Source organism: Trichechus manatus, unplaced genomic scaffold (assembly GCF_000243295.1).
Source record: "Trichechus manatus latirostris isolate Lorelei unplaced genomic scaffold, TriManLat1.0 scaffold00142, whole genome shotgun sequence".
NCBI classification, from domain to species: Eukaryota; Metazoa; Chordata; class Mammalia; order Sirenia; family Trichechidae; genus Trichechus; species Trichechus manatus.
This window is the reverse complement of record NW_004444078.1, coordinates 704487-722879: the sequence shown is the minus strand read 5'-3', so window position 1 is coordinate 722879 and position 18393 is coordinate 704487. Positions and strand designations below refer to the sequence as shown.

The following is an 18393-nucleotide window of genomic DNA, read 5'->3' as shown; positions in this document are numbered from 1 at the left end:
TGCCTAGAATGCTCCTACCTCAGATATTTGCATGGCTCAAATATTAACCTGTTCAGACAATCCTTCCCTATTACCTTATCTAACTCAGTACCATTTCCATCTCTGAATCTTGATATATTACACATTTGATTTTTTTTTTTAATCTGCTTTTGCCACTAAAATGTGTGCTCCATATAGAAAGTGACTTTGTTTGTTTTGTTCTCTGTTGTCTTCTTTATGCTTAGAACAATGCTTGGCACATTTTAGGCACTCAATAAACATTTGTTGAATAAATTAGTAAATAAATGAATACATTTCTGACTTAAAGATATACTTATATACTTATATTTTAGTGATCTGGACATAAAATTTTGATTTTAATTATCTAGTTAATTAGATCAATATGTTATTCTGCTTCAATTATCAAGAAACATATTTCTTCATTCATGCATACAATATTTATTAACTTTTGTTAATTCCTTAGTTCATAGTGATTGTGCAATGAATATTAGTGGTATAAATGGTATATACAAGTTATTAGACATTTGGGTATTTAATTACCAAAATACAGTTCAAATATTTCAGTTAGGTGGCTAGATAATTTTAAATATGATGATGAGTTTCCTGTCCCAAGGATGAGTCTTCCATAATCGGTATGAATAGTAAAGATCCTCATAGTTTGAGAGCCCTAGGCTACATGCAGAACATACAATTAGCCTTTTCATTGTTTCTGTACATTCTGGGCATCAAAAGCCATATTACATACTTTACTATTTTTTTCATTGTGATGCTCAGAATGGTTTAGACTCCCCACTTGTCAGAATCTACTTATTCTGAACAAGAACTTAATCAGCCTTGTTTCTTTTAATGATTATTTAATCTGTACCCACCTTTGTTATTAGTATCCTTAAGACTGCCTATCCATCAAAGTATGAGTCAGTGTTTACTACAAAGGTAGAAAAGGATTGAAGGTTACTGTCTGCTGCAAGCTTCTGACAATGGAGCAGTGTCTTCATCTTAAGGAAATTCAGAATGTGTTTAATCTAAGTAATTTGATCGTTTGATCATTCTGATCTGAATTCCAATTATACTTGTATCAACAGATCTATTTCATTTCAATGATTCAGGAACAGCTACTAAAAATAGAATAAACTTGGCCCTATACTGGTTGAAAATGTTATCTCTAGGTTCAAAAATCTGTGAATAATTGTAGGTAGAACAAGGAGAAAAATGTGTATTAATTTTTTGCTTATATTTCATACGCAACTATTATTAGATCTTGAATTAGAACGCATGTGAAATACTGCATAAATACTCTGAAGTGAAAGATTTTGGCTTTTCACAGGCAATTTTTATTTTGATTGTGATTTCTGAAGACTACTAGTCAGAGGGTATGCTTTGCAGTAAATGTGGTTAATAAAGCAAGCAAATGCTCAGCAGACAATATTCTTCTTTTGCTTAGCAAGATTTCTTAGGCCACAAGGCTCTTCTGCCTTCCAGATACGTATGCCATGCCCGGGCAAACAACATGTGTTAGGGTTGTGGTTAGTTAATAGTATGAATTGCCCTGTATGTTTCTACACAAAGTTTTATCTACAAGAATTATTTCATAAACAGTAAATCTAAAAATGACAGCTGAAACTTATCATTGGAATATTTTTTGTTTAGACAGAGGCAGTATAAAATAGGTCAATGGTATTCTAGAGAGTGTCTTTGAAGCTTTTTTTTTTTTGGCCAGGCTGTTAAGGACTAAAATGATTACAGGGTTTTAGATGCTAATTCTGAATTTGGTCCCTTTGGCTACATATTCTGCAATACTTGTCTCTTTTAAAGAGTTTATGATTAGAGATTAAAACTGTGGCTAAACTGTACAATTTATAATCTATATTTTTAAAGGCCGAAGAATGACAATCCTTTCGATAATTTTTTAAATAGCAGGTAACACAAGTCTGTTAAATATAATACACTTTGAAGGAATCTTATATAAACAATCCACACAAAACAAAACAAAACCTGTTGCCCTCGAGTTGATTCTGACTAATAGCGACCCTATAGGACAGAGTAGAACTGCTCCCATAAGGTTCTCAAGGCTGTAAATTTTTATGGGAACAGACTGTCACATCTTTCTCCTGCAGAGGAACTGGTGTGTTAGAATCGCTGACTTTTCAGTTAGCAGCTGAGTACTTAACAATTGTGCCACCAGGGCTCCTTACTAAATAAAAAGGCTACTGTATATTTTTTCAAAGAATAATGTAAGTGCAGGATACAACAGTGATCACTTAATAAGTAACTCAAAACCATATGAATACTAAGTGTGACATTTGGAAGATTGCTCCTTTCTATGAGAAAGTATATAACATTTTACTTGGTATCACATCAGAAAAAAAGAACCAGAGCTGTCAGGTTGCTTGAAAGCCTAGGATCTGTCCTCTTTTCCTTGGAGCATAATGCCAGTGTTACAAAAGTGTTGGTTTTGTATCACTATATTATAAGACAGTGTCATAGTTCAAGCAATCACTGTGTCAGCCTAAGCTAACTAAAGTGTCGGCTTGTAATCATATATAATGAAAGAAGTTTCATAGGACAAGTCACTTAAAATGAATGTTGGCTAAATAAAAGATCTGTAAAGAGATGAACAGAAATATATATACGGAAAGGTACTCACTTTTTAACTTATGAAATCTAAAGATTGCTCTTAATGGAAGTTGATGATGGTGTCAATTTTTGGAGAGGTGGTCATATCATAAGGGAAAACTTTCACATGGACTAAAATTACAGAGCCCCATGAATTGAGAAATATGATTAACTTACCTTTGTTAAAAAATCACTAGGAATATACAAAGAGGTACCAGGTTACAGAAAGCTCAGTAGGATGATTCTCATTTCCATTCAACATAGTCTAATTAACATGCTTAGTTTTGTTTATTAACAATTCATAATTAGATTAGATTGGTCAAGGGCCATTTACTCTTAGAATCTTTTTCACATTACAGTCTGACCATAGTAACCCAAAACTCTTTGGTAGCTATCTGTATAAGGCACTCATTCAGATGACTATTATCATTGTAATCCCATGCTTCACCAATTGAAACATGAACTGTGAAAGATTAATACTCAAGCCTAAGAAGAGCTTGCTCTCAGTGAAATATGCCTAGGACCCTGTGAGTCCATCTCACAGCCTCTCACACTGTCACACTTGTTCTTTTAGTAGTTAGTTATCAGAAATTCAGTGAAATCCAACATTTCTCTATTTCAACCAATGAGTAAGAATCAGAGTTGAAAAGATGGTTTCCTCAACTGAAGTGTGAAAAAAAGAAGCTAAATTACATTTTTATTTAATATTACCGAATAGTAAATCTTTTATCTAGGTAATAAAGCAGGGCAGAAAGTTGTAGAAAAAAATTACAAAGGCAGAATTTTGGCGTTTTCATTCATTCATTTACTCAGCAGACCTGTGTCGAACATCTAACGTGGCAGCACTGTTTCGGATACAAAGGTGAATAAGATACTTCCACACTAAAGTAGAAGAGATAAAAAATTACAGAATGCTGTTTTAGAAACAAACACAAGGCTATGAGATTAACTGAGTTTGGGGCATGGTGGAGTGTCAAGGCCGTCTAGAGGAGGAATGCAAGTTGAGTAGGACTTGGTTGGGCACAGAAGCAGGAGATGAATCTTAACGTGAGCTGGAAGAGCTCCTGCTCAAGCACAGAAGCATGAAGACTTTGTTCAGACAATTGTAGGGTGCTTGTCACACCTGGAGGTCCTAGTGCATGGGGAAGAGAAGCAGAGGTAGGTGAGGGCAGATCACCAGGTCACATCTGTGATCTGCTAAGGACTTTGATCTTCACTGTGAAGGCCTATAGAGCTTTGAAGAGTGGGAGCAGGAGAGTGACAAGAACAGATGTCTATTTGGAAATACTTCTCCAGCAGGAGGAATGGGAATGGATTGACAAGAATGACACTGGAAGCAGGGAGACCAGTTCAAAGGTCATGTACCAACACAGAGGAGAAATCATGAAGTCTGAATTAAGTATCTGATCACACCTCTTAGCAACATTATACCGCGGATGACCACTCTTTTCTTCTTCTCTTTTTTACGTTACCACTCTTTGCTAGTTCTTCTTGTACCTCTCCGGCTACCCCTTCTCAGCCTGCCTAACATCTCTTCTTCTCTTTCAAACTCTAAAGACTTGTGTGTTTCAGAGCTCAGTCTAATTTCTCTTTTCTTCTCTCTTTACAATCTTTCCATAAGCAATCTCTTCTATTTGCAGCCAGAGAAATTCAAGTGTATTTTTCCATCCCAGAATCCATTAGAACCCAACCATTAGAATCCAACTGCCTACTTGACATACTCATCAGGGTATCTCACAGACACTGTAACTAACATATTAAAAATTAAACTCTTCTTCTTCTCTCAGAAACTTGCTTCTACTTCAGTTTTCTCACTTCAGTAATTATCACCTACATCAACCAAGTAGGCAAGCCAGAAGTGTAGGAGTCTCTCTGTCTATACTTCCTCTCTCTTACCTCTACTCCAGTCTTTCACAAAATCTACTCCTTACTTTCTTTACTGCTACCTAAGAGGATAAGTCTACCTAACATAACAAGCCTCTGGCTAGTTGATGAGGTGAGATCAAGGAACTATGGTAGTGGTGGGGAGGTTTGTACCATTTAAATCTATGAGGATAAGTTGTATCTGACTGCGAAAATGAAAACCTCGTTAAGGCCGTTTTTCTGAGCCTCAGATTTTTATTATCTGTCAACAAACAATTATTCTTTCCAATTGGTAAAGTCATTCGAGATAGCCAGAAAAAAAACAAAACAAAAACAAATATATAATTGTGTTAGACATTTTACCTAGCAAAAAGTTACAATGCTTTAACATTTTCCCTTTGCTTTTTAGCCTATCCTTATACTGAATTTCTTTTTACCCTTACACATTACCAAAAACCAAACCAAACCCACTGCTGTTGTGTTGATGCAATCACAGCAACCCTACAGGACAGAGTAGAGCTGCCCCATAGGGTTTCCAAGGAGTGATTGATGGATTTGAACTGCCGACCTTTTGGTTAGCAGTTGTAGCTGTCAACCACTGCACCACCAGGGCTCCCCCTTTTACATTAAGATACCGTAAATAACCACTTTTTGATTCTCTTCCCTTTTCAGTTTTGCATTTTTTATTTTTTCACACTCATCTTTAAGCACTTAATCTAGTGGACTTGTCTTTCTTCCTCTCATTTTATTTTCTTCCATCATTATTCCAAAGGGGATTTGACTGAGTTTGTCCTATTAAATTGCCATCCTGCAGCTTGACAATGCCAGATGAGAGTTGGCTAGGAATAGTGCTAGACCAAATTTTCTCCCTCCTTTCTCTTCCTCTTGTCCTTCTCCATAAGAAAAATAAAAATAAAAATCCCCTGATGATGTTTGTGTGATTTTTGATCCAATATGCTTGCAGGTTGCAAAAGTAGAATTAAATATTTAAATACTCCAAAATCATGAATTTGAAAACCTCATGGCTTAAGTGGCAAAATTACCATTTTCCGTAAATTTAGATAAACCATATTTTTGTTCTATTTGCAGTATCATTTCAAAGTAGCAACATAGCTTTGCTACATTTATGAGGTAGCCAGAATGTGCCAAGATCTTACCTTAATCTACTACATCTATGTGATCAAACCAATTCCTCTTAATCAAAATAATAGCAATATTATTTCACAAAGTTATTATTCTCTATTACACACACTCATACAACAGGTAATGTGATGCTTGGCATTTACTTTAAAGCAAAACATTCTTGGAAACAATTTTTCAGGAAAGTGAAAAACTAGAGACATTTTTATGCTAAAATTTACTTACATTTTGTTACAAATGAACAAAAGAAAATAAATGTATAGATGACTGATATTTTACTACTTGCCATTATATAAAAGGTTACTCATACTGTCTCAAAACCTTATGTTGAATGAGTTCTTTTTATATTAATTTTCACCTGCCAACTATTTGATTTCAGCAAGAGAGTCAGCCAAAATGGATACCATTTTTTGACTTTTAACATCACAACTTTTAAAGCATAAAAGATGTTAAAAAATTACTGAATGCATCTTCATCATAATCATTACTGAGAAGTATTAGGAATAGCTTCGCTTAGATAAGTTATACAGAATTTGCCTTTTCAGCTAACCATGCCTTAAAATAGATAGACATTCTGATCTGATTTTAGATAAACAATTTAAATAACAGAAAATAAAAGCACATTACATACCAGGAAATAAACTTTGACTTAATTCTGAGCTTAAGGAAGGAAAAGATAACTCTACTTTAATGGATGAACATTTAGAAAAAAAAGTTAGTGTAAAAATAGCTTTGAAAATTTGTTTTTGTAATTGCTTCCTTCCTTTGAGATGATGATTATAACATGCAGGAGATACTGCCTTTTTTATTTAATGTTGTCTTTGTTCCCTCCCCCCCCACCTTTAGGATCTTTTGGTATTTTGTATTGGTTTTTCATAGTGGTATATCTCTACTAATGCTTGTACATTTTACTAAGCAAAAAGGCATTGAGAAGTTGCTGGACAGTGATTCAAGAGGACAGATGAGGTTAGTCAAATAACGAAAACAATGCAAATAACTAAAATAATGCAAAAAAACTATGCTCAAAATAATCAGAACGTTACATGGAGAATTTGTTTTGCATGATAAGAATTCTTTTACAGGCCTTTAGTTTTCATAATATGAAGAGATGTGGTGTAATTAGATTATTTTTATTTGCTCATATAAAGAAAGTATTCTCTTTTGGAAGTGTATCTGAGCAGATACGCACTAAAATAGTAGGTTTCATGCCATGCTTCTAGGAAACTATTCTGTTGGGGGCTCAACCAAAATGTTCTTCCACTAAAATATAATAATAACAGGTTTTTCAATTCCCTGAGAAAAACAAGTTAGAGGAAAACATTTTCTAAATTGTAAGCCCCCTTTCTTTTATAGTATCCTTGGTTCTTCTTCAGTTACTTTGCTGGCACGTGCTACAAGATGACAAAATGAATGAACAGAGAACACATGAGAAAAGAGACCAACCTTGTGAGTGTTAATTCCCAAATACATGTTATGAATCATTACTTTTTACGTGTGGAGACGTGCATATATATAAAAATAATCATATTCCTGCAAATAAATTTCTTCCTAGTTCTCTCAGTTCAATTAAAAATATCATTATTTTCTGAAAATATGCAAAGAATATCATATTTTTCAAATACTTGAACACTTAAACATGACCAAGAATCATGGAATTAAAATGCTAACTTTATTTGTTAGTTTTCATTTTTTGACTGTAAATTGTAACTCAGAGATTTTCAGTTATATTTCAGAATCAGGATCAAGTATGAAGATCACACCTCATATTGTTTGGACTCATGAAATTCTCTGAAATGGCAAAAAAAAAAAAAAAAAAAAACCAAAGAAGTAGGAAAATGCATTAGCCCATGTCTGTTTTGGGAAAGTTATTTTCAAAAAGCTTTATGGTAAGTGATGCTATTAATGGCTGCACATCTAATCTATCTCGGGACCTTGAAGACGGCCTCTAGTTTGCATTCCATTAAAAGTTTTTAATAAGATTTCAACAAAAATAATAATAAAAAGCATTCGCTTTCACCTTTGCTTCTCTTTAACAATTCTAAGTATCAATTATAATATAACCTTCATTTGACTTGCAACCATCCTCGTGCTCTCAACAGTATATTGAATTATGCCAACACTTCAGTGGCAAAATAAATGTCTTGTTCAACTTTTTAACTTTCGTTCCTTTTTTAGGGCCTCTCAAATGTGTAATACTATGTCTAATAAATAGTTTTTTTTGTAAGCATTTATCTTCTCATTTTTGGATCATTTGAATATTTAAAAAAAATTTAAACTTTTAAGAATGCATATTCTTCATTCACATCTTAAAGGGAGACTGCATCTCTCCAAAGACAGTTCCCTTTCTTTTTAAACTATTCCACTGATACTACTATGGGGTTAGAACGTTTGCTTACTCAACTTCCTTTTATTTTACCTGTCACTTTCCTAGCAGAACTAATCACGGGACTTTTCGACAAAATAGGCTGAAGCAGAATGTCAAAGGAAGAAAAAGGCATTTTGATAATCAAAAGTTCCAGAGTTCTCCATGCCTTTGAAGCATAGAAAGTAAAGTGTAGAAACTAATGAAAGAAAAAGAACACAATTTGAAAGAAAGATGAGAGGATATAGGAAAAGCCAAAGGATAAAATGGATGAAACATTTTAGTGCCCAGAGAACTATCATCTTTCAAAGTAGACTTAACAGTTTTTAGAATTTTCTCACAATTCTTCAGCTGATCAGTCAACAAATGTACCTTAAATCCTCTTTTCACAACAGCGTTTCTAAAAATCTTGTCTGAAAAAGGATTAAATGAGGGTCTTCTAGGAGTCTGTCCCAAAGGACACTTCCTTCCCTGGTGCCAGTGGGAGCAATATAGTGTAGGGTGTGGACTCCAGTTTGATCAGCTATGGTAATTTGCTTGGAGGGCTAGAAATATTTTTGTTAATTTAACTTATTATGTAGAAAGTGAAACTGGATTTGTAATTTATTATCATAGATGGCTCAACTATCTGTATCTTGATGAGAAGAGCTTCTACAAGGCTCCCAAATGACACCTACAGAAAAGAAAAACCTAAGCTCTAGTATTACACCAATAAAAGCTCGTATTTCAAACAGAGATTATACAAAAATTCATTTACACTCTATTTTTATTTTTTTGTTGATTTTTAGAAAGGGAATATTTACTTAGTGGTATCTATGTCCTGACTATGTGAGACACTGATTTTAATTAACAGGGAATGAAAGTGCATCTTTTTCCAAAAATTCAGTGGTAAACTTCACATTAAGCTAACCAGTTTAAGGAAGATTAAAAAACAACAATGGAGCCTTCTGGAATTTAGAATTGCAGAGAAGTCTGGAGCCATTCTCATTTTTGTTCCTTTTTAGGTACAGAAACTAGGATTACATCAACTCAGGAATCCCTTTCCTGCATAGTTATGGGCTAGGGTTGGCCACAAGTGAAGTCAATCAGCAGCCATCACTTGTGCGCCAGGTGCAGCTGCAGCTCACACAAATTGTTGATCTACTGTCTCACTTTGTTGGTGTGGGGCAGCAGCTGGGCATGCAGCTCCTCCAGCCCTCACTAGATCTCCCCCTTCAGTTTTCTGGGCCAGGCCAGGAGTTACTATTCAGCTCCACAGCAAAAGGTGTCAACTTCCATAAGTCATCTACATCATTGAGATGTAGGCTGTGTGAGACAGTCATGGGTTCCAGTTTGGTTTTATGTGTTCTGGTTTGTCCTTGCAAGTTTCAGTTTGTCCTTGCTGTCCTCCTTGCCTCATGTCTAGCTTTTCTTTCTGACTGATGACTCTGCTGACCTACACAAACTTCAGGCACATCACTAAATGCAGAGGCAACAGCCTTCCATAGATTTCTTCAGCAGCTCCCACATATGTGCCCGGTCTAATCCCTATGATAAATTCCTTATTCTGTAACGTTTGTGGTGGTGCTGATTCCTTGAATGAACACTTCTGAGCTAGCAGGTAATCTGCTTCTTTCTACCTGAATTGTTGTCAGTTTTTTCCACCATTCTTAAATGATTAAAAACATTTTTCAGGATACATCTTGGTGTAGGTATCTATTCACTGATTTGCCTGGAACTTTTTTTTTTAAATCTGCCCTCAGGTTTTGTTTTTTGGGTTGTTTGTTTACACTCGAGAAAGTAGATTTTGAGTTATTCCTTCAGCACTGCTTCTAGTTTCACTTGTTTATCAATAATAATACTTACTCTTTATTGAATGCTTATTATTTGCCAGGTGCTGTGCTGAACAGTTTAGATACATTATATTCTTTATCTCATTACAACAACCAGTGAGGTCGGTATCACTGTGAGTTATCATAAGTATTATATTGGATTTCCCTATGTTATGAAGTATGAAAAATAAACAAGTTGTTGGGGATTTTTTTGGCTGGTGTTATGGCTTGCTCATTCGTCTCTGAAAAAGTCAAGGCTTACCTAAACTTAGTTTGCCAACATGCCAAGATAGGCAGATTGTAATTTATCCTGTTCCCTGTCTCATTGCATATTGATCATATTCCTTTTTTACATCTACAGCTGAGTGGCAAGTCTAGGCTTTTATCTACAGTGGCTGGCCCTCCCACCTTTCCTCTCTGACACTCTGAATAGACTGACTACATAAAAATCTACACTCGTGGATGTACCCAGCACTCATGACTCTCTCTAGACACTCTACCTCTTCTGCCTGTAGCAATTTTTTTTGTGGGAACTACACCAATACCAGGTACTTCCCACTTCTTGCCTAACTATATTCTAGAACTGCAGTATCTGCCTGCACTTCGAAAACTGGCGATATTGGGAAAGAGGAGGGGAAGAAAGGCAATCTGTCTTTCTCCAAAAGCAGTGTTGATCCAGACAGAAAAGACTACCCAGTTTTCTGGTAGATTTGTCCTTATGTTTTTAAAAATAGGCTGGAGGTAGAGGTGTCTTTGTTTCTACAGGCAAAGAACTGGTAGGTGTTGACTGATTTTAAATCCAGTTCTACTGTATTCTGGTTAGTAAAATCTCTCCAGATTTTGCTATTCTGTTGATTATAATGCTTAGATTTCTGGTGGTGATAGTGTTTTCTACCTATCTATCCATCGATCTATCTATCTATCTAGTTTCTAGTTATTTTACCAGGTGGGAAAAATTTTGTTAGGTCTTCTAGCCATACAGAATATTAAACTGGGAGATCTTTTACCTTATCACCTCTTTAACCCACTTTTTAGTAGATGTTTCTATTATTCTTAGATGACCTGAATTTGGGACAGACTATACTTGTTGGAGGAAGGTTTACCAGCTCTCACTGATTAAATATAATCATGAGTTTCAAAGTAATTAAAAGGCATGTCATAGAAAGAACACATAGGGGAAATGTTGGGAGGAAAGCATGACCAGTTCATAAATATACTTTGCAACAGTCACTGATCTCTTATGCATGTATTTATTATTGCTAAAGCACAGTATTCTCACATTTCTTTATTCATGGGATAATTTTGAAGGTATTTGCCATACACGATGGTTTTTCATAGCTTATTTATCATACATACTGAAATAGAAATTATATTTTATGTATACTTCCTGCTCTTCATTGTACTATAATTTGCATTAGTCAACACAAACTATATCAAGCCATTCACATTATTTCAGTTTAAATCTAGCATGAGATTGCAGTCTGTAAAACAATCGAGGAATGCCCTTCAGTATTTTGTTGTTTTTAATTTTCTTAAATATGATTAGTTCTTGTCTTTTCATGAGTGAAATCAAGGATAATCTGTGAAATTTCTCAAATTAAGTGGAATGCTTCCTTCTGTTACTGTCAGTCACCATAGAGCAATATCAGGCATTTGGATAACACGGAACTGGTAGTTCTTGAAATAAAAATCTAAAACAGCTATTCTATGGTACATTTTCAAAATCTGAGTTAGAATTTATCTATTACAAATACACACAGTAGACAGATTTTCTAATACTAAAGAAACAATTCTAAAAATATATACTATCAGCATATATGATCAGTGTTTCATGTGAGTTTTTCCATGTTAAGGGATAAGGAAATAGAGCCAGAGTTTTTCTTTTTCAAGCACTTCCTTTGGAGTCTAACCCAAGGCTTACTTATTAGGGTCCAATGGCTTCCACAAAAATATTTTAAATTCAGTGTCTATTTCTAATGTCAGCAACCATTGAGAGGCTGTAGCATGAAAGTAAACACAGAATGGACTCTGAGAAGAATAATGTTGTCAGCTCTTTATGCAGGAGAGTTTTCTAAATTAAGTTCATTGCATGAATAATTTCCTATAACCACAGACTAGGAGAAAATTAATGAGAAGCAGAGGAGCCTGAACAAAGAGGGGATGAATGAGTTATACTGCTGCTCAGTCTAAAGGAAATAGACTAATGCCTAGATGAAGGGAGGTGATCAGAAGTTTACTCACTCAGGACTAAATCATTGATCCGGAGGACTTGCATTGGCAATCAGTGAGAAATCCAGGCTTCAAGCTGCATCAGGCGTTGTGTTGGTGACTGAGAGTGCCTATGGTTGTTTTGCCTGAATGATGTCTACTTTTCTAGGACTGTTAATAGTGGAGTTCAATTTCAATTTGAAGCACTTCTATTGAGCTTTTGAATTATTGAGCAGGGGATGATGAACGATGGGCCTATGCCCAAGTGTGAAGTTACTGGTTAAGTCCACATTGGGTAAGGTCTTATCTAAGGAAGAAATCCAGTACACAGGAAAGGCTTTCACTATGGGGAAAAAAAAACAAAAAACAACTTTCTGGATGGGGAGGACATAGCTGAAAACAATACAGCTTACATCTGAGAACCTGGGGAAATTTGGTGTCAGTTATAATGAATAGAAATGTTTTTCTGTGTAACCACAAGCAAAATTTCTGCTTCAGCATATTATCATGGGATACAAAATTCAATAGGTGTGTTATCTATGGAAAGATACGAGTAGATGTTACCTATAGAAAGTTATCTATGGAAAGATATCATATGTCTTTTTAAGTTGGGGAGCTTTAGAATTGCATAGAAGCCCTGGTGGCACAGTGGTTAAGAGCTCGGCTGCTAAGCAAAAGGTTGGCGATTAGAACCCACCAACCGCTCTGTGGGAGAAAAATGTGGCAGTTTGCTTCTGTAAAGATTATAGCCTTGGAAACCATATGAGGCAGTTCTACCCTGTTGTTAGGGGGTCTTAAAAAACACCTAATTAATTAGTGTTCCACCAGTTATCAGGCCACTTCCAGTCACCTCCCTACCATGTCACTCACTTCCTCTAAGTTGTTTTGCAGACTTTCTGGAGAATTCCTGACGGATCTGAATCTAACAGGATTAAGAAGGTCAGACATGCGCAGAGCAGACAAGGATGACAGATGACTTCGGCCCCCCCATGCATGCTCAATAGCATGCGAAAACTCAGGTCAAGGAACCAAAAGACTCATGTCAAGGAACTTAAATCACCAGACATACATCATCTGCAGTAGCCCAGCCCATTTCAAAAGTGAAGAGTCCGTTGGCCACTTCCCTGCCAAGTCTTAGCCCTGCTCCGTAATAAATAATCAATAGAAACTATGAACATGTAGAACTTCCTGATCTTGCTGACCTTCCTCCACCCCTGTATGAATATGTATAGTTCCTCAAACCTATAAAATGTAAATGCTTCCTCAAATCCAGGGACTCAACCTGAGGTTGATACTTCTGAGTTCTGACTTGCTAGCCTGCGAAATAAACTCTTTCTTCCTCTCAAAACCAGTGTCTGAGAGATTGGCTCCTTGCATACTGGGCACGGACCCATTGGTCCGGTTTCAGTGTCCTACAGGATCACTATGAGTCAGAATTAACTTGACAGCGATGGATTTTTTAGAATTGTAAACAGATCTCTAGTGCTTCCTTCCTATGTAGGTGTGGCACTGGCCTACAATGAAGCAGGATATGGCGTGGCTGCTGGCCCAAGGAGGCATGCTGCAGAGTAGGGAGATGGAATATCTGAATGCAGTGCACCAATGCAGCACAACTGCTTTTGCAGCTTTGCACAAAGAGAAAAATACTTACTCTACTGAGCTATTTAACCAACACATTTATTTCTAAATTGCACAGTTGAATTCTTACTTGGTAATTCATGCATTCTTACATAAAACATAATAAAAACACAACACATTTATTGCTAAAATCCTGGTAAGAAATTGGTAAAGATATAAACACATCCATTCCTTATAAACTTCCAGTCCCCAAAACCACTGCGCGGCTCTCAATTCTGCTCAGCCCACAGTATCATAAACCTGAAACAATAAATGTCATTCCTCTCTTGATCACAGATTAGCCCAATCGGCTTTTTATTGCAACTAAATAGGCCACCGTGAGGGCACCAGTCACTTTGCTGCCAGAACATCCCTGGAGTTGCTGGTTAGGTACAGAGTGCTTTGTTTAGTTTGGGCTTGGGAGGAAGAGGGAGAGCTGAAGTGTAAAGATAAAGGTGAAGCCAGGCATAACCCTACAAGGGCTCAGTATGGGTACTTATCTGCTGTAATAGATGACTATGTGTCAATGCCCATTAATATTTGATGTGCATCATCATATTATCCTTTATGTGCACTTTCACAATATTGTGAAGCAGCAAGGTTGCCCCAGACAAGAATTTATACGGCCAAGTGCAGTGGCTTTTACTTGGTGAAATTAGCACACATCCTGTCCTTACAAAATCAAAAGGGATGCTTCTGTTTATACTGAATAAACAGGCAGAGGCTGGGCCCAGCTTTTTTTTTTTTTTTCCCAGACACTGTGTTATCTTGAGTGCATAAACAAGACTGACAAAATAGTTTTTCTTAAATGGCACACTGATGCACTTTGTATTCTGCTCCTCGGAAACAAAGACTTAGCTTCTATCATTATAAAAGTCCCTTGAAACAGATCTGGAAGTGAAAGCTCACACATTGTGGGATCGACGGAGGAAGAAAACTGAAGAAAATGCTTAGATCTACAAAGGCTCCTGCTTATTTTTATTTTCTTTTTCTGAAAATTGAATACAAGCACTGGGAAGCATTATTTGCTCGCACAATGCCTGACCACATGTGCGAATCATTAAAAGGGCGTAGCTCCCCTGCCATTTTGATGCAGTCCAAAATGAAAATGTAAATGCCAACGGAACACTTTCTCCAGATGCACTCCAGCTGTCCCTTGTATCATTAATTCTCTCCTCAAGTACAATAATTCACCCATGACAATAAACTAAATAAGATTTTTGAGAAGTCAGAAAGAACCCATGCTTAGAGAGAGGACAGTTCATGATAAGGGGCTAAAAAGAGAAATCCATACATGTGGCTTGTGGAAAGATAAAGATCTGAAACAAAAAAGGCAGCCAGTCTTAAGATTTTGTAACATTTGATGAAAATTTTAAGGTCAGTTTCTCATATTGATCATTTTTCACAAAGACTGCCCACAGGAATTTAAATCAAACTTTCACTGCATCATTCATTCTTTCATCCATTCCCATCTACTGCAACATGCAAGACAATATGTACATAAGGCACTATAGAGTACAAGGGAGAACGGAATGAGTGAAAAGAGGAAAAAGATATTGGATGTGGTAGGCAGCACCTAAAATGGACCTCAATGACCCATCTCCTGGTATTCATGCCCCGTATAATCCTCTCCCCTTGAGTGTGGGCTGGACCTAGAGACCTTCTAATACAGCAGATATGATGGAGAATGAGAATGAAAAAGGCAAAGGATATCGTAATTCCTGGACCACACATTGAGAACAACTGAGATCTAGGCACGGAGATGAGAGAGTTCAGCCTCCTATTGGCTGAAGTGTATAGTAGAAGGAAAAATGAGGTAGATCTCAGTAGGCTTTTATATCATACAGAATATTTTATTCAGTGGAAGATTTGGCAGACATTATTTGTTGTCCACCCAAAAGTCATTCCTTCTCTTCTTTTTCCTTGCTAAAGAATTTTTTATTTTGTTCTGACATTGGAAGCTCCTGTGTTGAGGGGGTGAATGCTGATTAGTCTTTCCCTTACTCATGATTGTTGTAAGCCCAGATATGTGTCACAACCATAGCAATGAACAGAAGTCTGCAGTTGCGAGTGGGGATGGCAGTATATAAGTTTTCTGAGATGGAGGCTTTCTCCTTTCTGACTTTGGATGTTGTGCTATAAGAACTTTATGCCCAAGCTTGCCTTAGTCTCCTGTTTCAAAGATGTGAAGACCAAGGGAATCTGTGTGAGATGACCTAGAGCTTGGATATTGTTGAGCAACTGAATTAACAAAACCTGGAACTGCCTGATCTTTTTCACTGTTTAAGTTATTTTGATTCAGAGAATTGTTGAAGAATTTTGAACTGTGAACTGACAGTTCCACTGATGTCTATAAAGATTGAAATGACTGCCATGGACTGGACTTTGAGGCACTATCTAGGTGGTTATTAAAATAGTCCAGGCAAAGGTAATGTGGGTCTGAACTACATAGGCATCAATGGAAACAAACAAAAAAGAATTGTGGAGGTAAAGTTTAGAGTACTTGGCAACTGAGTAGATAGGTATGGGTATATGTAGACAAGGGAATGGAAAGGAAGTATCAATGATGGCATGGTTAATTTCCTGCCTGGGGACTAGAAGAATGGTATTGCCAGAAGCACTGCACATGTAATAGGTTTGAAAGGAAGATGATGGATTAATCTTGAACATATGGAGAGAAAAAAAAAACCAAAAACCCATTGCCGTTGGGTCAATTCTGACTCTTAGTGACCCTACAGAACAGAGTAGAACTGTCCCACAGGGTTTCCAAGGAGTGGCCGGTGTACTCAAACTGCTGATCTTTTGGTTAGCAGCTAAATTCTTAACCACTGCACCACCAGTCTCCAGAGTGAAGGTGATACCTAAAATACACGGCACCGGTTGGTTCTCAACAAATGTTTGTTGTGATACAGAACAGAACAGAACTGATGTCTATATGGTTTCCTTCTTCATCTCTTCATGTTTTTACTAAAGTGTTACCTTCTTAGGAAAGTCTTCCTTGGTCACCCTAAAATCATAATATCCACCCCTATTTCCTCATCACCCTTGTCTAATATGTTGCAATAACCCCATGTCACTTCTGTGTTCTATTTTTCTCCTGAGCACTTATCTCTAGTAAGTTACATATATATTTACTAAATTATCATGTTTCTCCAATAGAAAGTAAGCACACTAAGGGAACATTCTGACAGTCTTGTTCAATTCTATACCTCCAGTACCTAGAACAATGTCTGACACTTAGTAGATACTCAACAACTATGCATTAAATAAATAAAGGGATATTCATTGCATAAGAGTCAAGGTTGTAAAAAATTTGCCCATGATATGCTTAATGGTAAAAATTGAAGCCTCCAGAGTAGATGAGTGTATTGCAATTGGATGTTGGACTCATAAAAATAACAGCAGATGTTTACTGAATAGCAAAATCTTTCCTAAATACTTTATATACATTTTAGCATTTAACCCTTATAAAAATACCATAGGTAGGTACTGTTATTTCTCCCATTTTACAGGCAGAGAAACAGAGGGTTGGAGAGGTTAGGTAACTTGATTAAGGTCACAAAACTAGTAACTGAGAGAGTTGGCCCTTTATATGAAAGACTTAGAATAGCTCCTGTGTAGAACTTTTAACGCATATTTTATCTAGTGGATGAAATTTTAAATTGTGTTCAGTCGTGGTATATAGTTTTCATTGAAGATGATCCAGAGCCTTTCTTGTTTTGTCTTCGTAAAAGGTGGAAGTGACCCCTTCTGATTTTTTTCCTAATCAGCTACACAAAAACGCCTTAAGTATGCAAAAGTCCACCAACTTAAGGAGGATGTTCTTTCTTTCTTCATTTAAAAGGGAAAAACTTTCAAGGGAAATAATTCCTGACTTTGAAATCACAAGATCATTCAGATTTCTATACATATTTCTTAACTCTCCTCTAAGGTCTGAATAAAGCAAGAGTAAAAGATTGATCGTACAAAAAAAATCTTTATCAGTTAAAAATAAAATTAATTAGTCTATTGAAAAGACGAAGCACCTTTAGCTCCACTGGTTTTCTACCTGGGACTGTAGTCAAGTGTCCTAGAGCAGCTTATAAAATATATAATACCAGCAGCATAGGAAAGATTATACTTTTCTTCAAGTCATGTGTTTGCTGTAAGCTAAAGTTACATGACCTAGAAGGTCAGTCATGACATCTTTTCTCCTAATGCCTCAGAGATGCTCTTCACAAAGAAAACAGCTGCACACTTATTTCATCTAAAATAGACTCCATCTAAGGATGGTTTTCTTCCTTCTGTGAAAAAAGCAGTCTATTAGTGAAAATAAGAACTCTTTTGGCTTTGCAACACGTTTTTACATTTCATTCATGGGCAGGAGATGGAAAAACAAGATGAAAATGATTCTTTTATTGGGCATTCAATTAAAAAATGTCATGACTTTGCCATTAGTTTGTATAAATCCTAGAAATGAGTTTCCACGAGAGTGTGTTATTATGTTGAGGAAGAAGACAGAAGTGTATAACTTTGGGCAGATCGTTTAACTTCTCTCTGCTTTACATTTACCAGCAGTAATACAAACAGACAGGATTATATGATCTCTGTCTTAGTCATCTAGTGCTGCTGTAACAGAAATACCACAAGTGGATGGTTTTAACGAAGAGTTTATTTCCTCACAGTCAAAGTAGGCTAAAAGTCCAAATTTAGGGCATCAGCTCCAGGGGAAGGCTTTTTCTCTCCGTCAGCTTTCTTCTCTTCCGTGTTCCCCCGGACTAGGAGCTTCTCTGTGCAGGG

The 18393-nt window shown here is 36.4% G+C and overlaps 1 protein-coding gene across 3 annotated transcripts in view; it reads right to left on the bottom strand.

Moving 5' to 3' along the window:
* TMEFF2 (transmembrane protein with EGF like and two follistatin like domains 2) overlaps nt 1-18393 on the bottom strand; it is a 274215-nt gene that overhangs the window by 78640 nt on the left and 177182 nt on the right. The gene's annotated exons all lie outside the window — the stretch shown is intronic.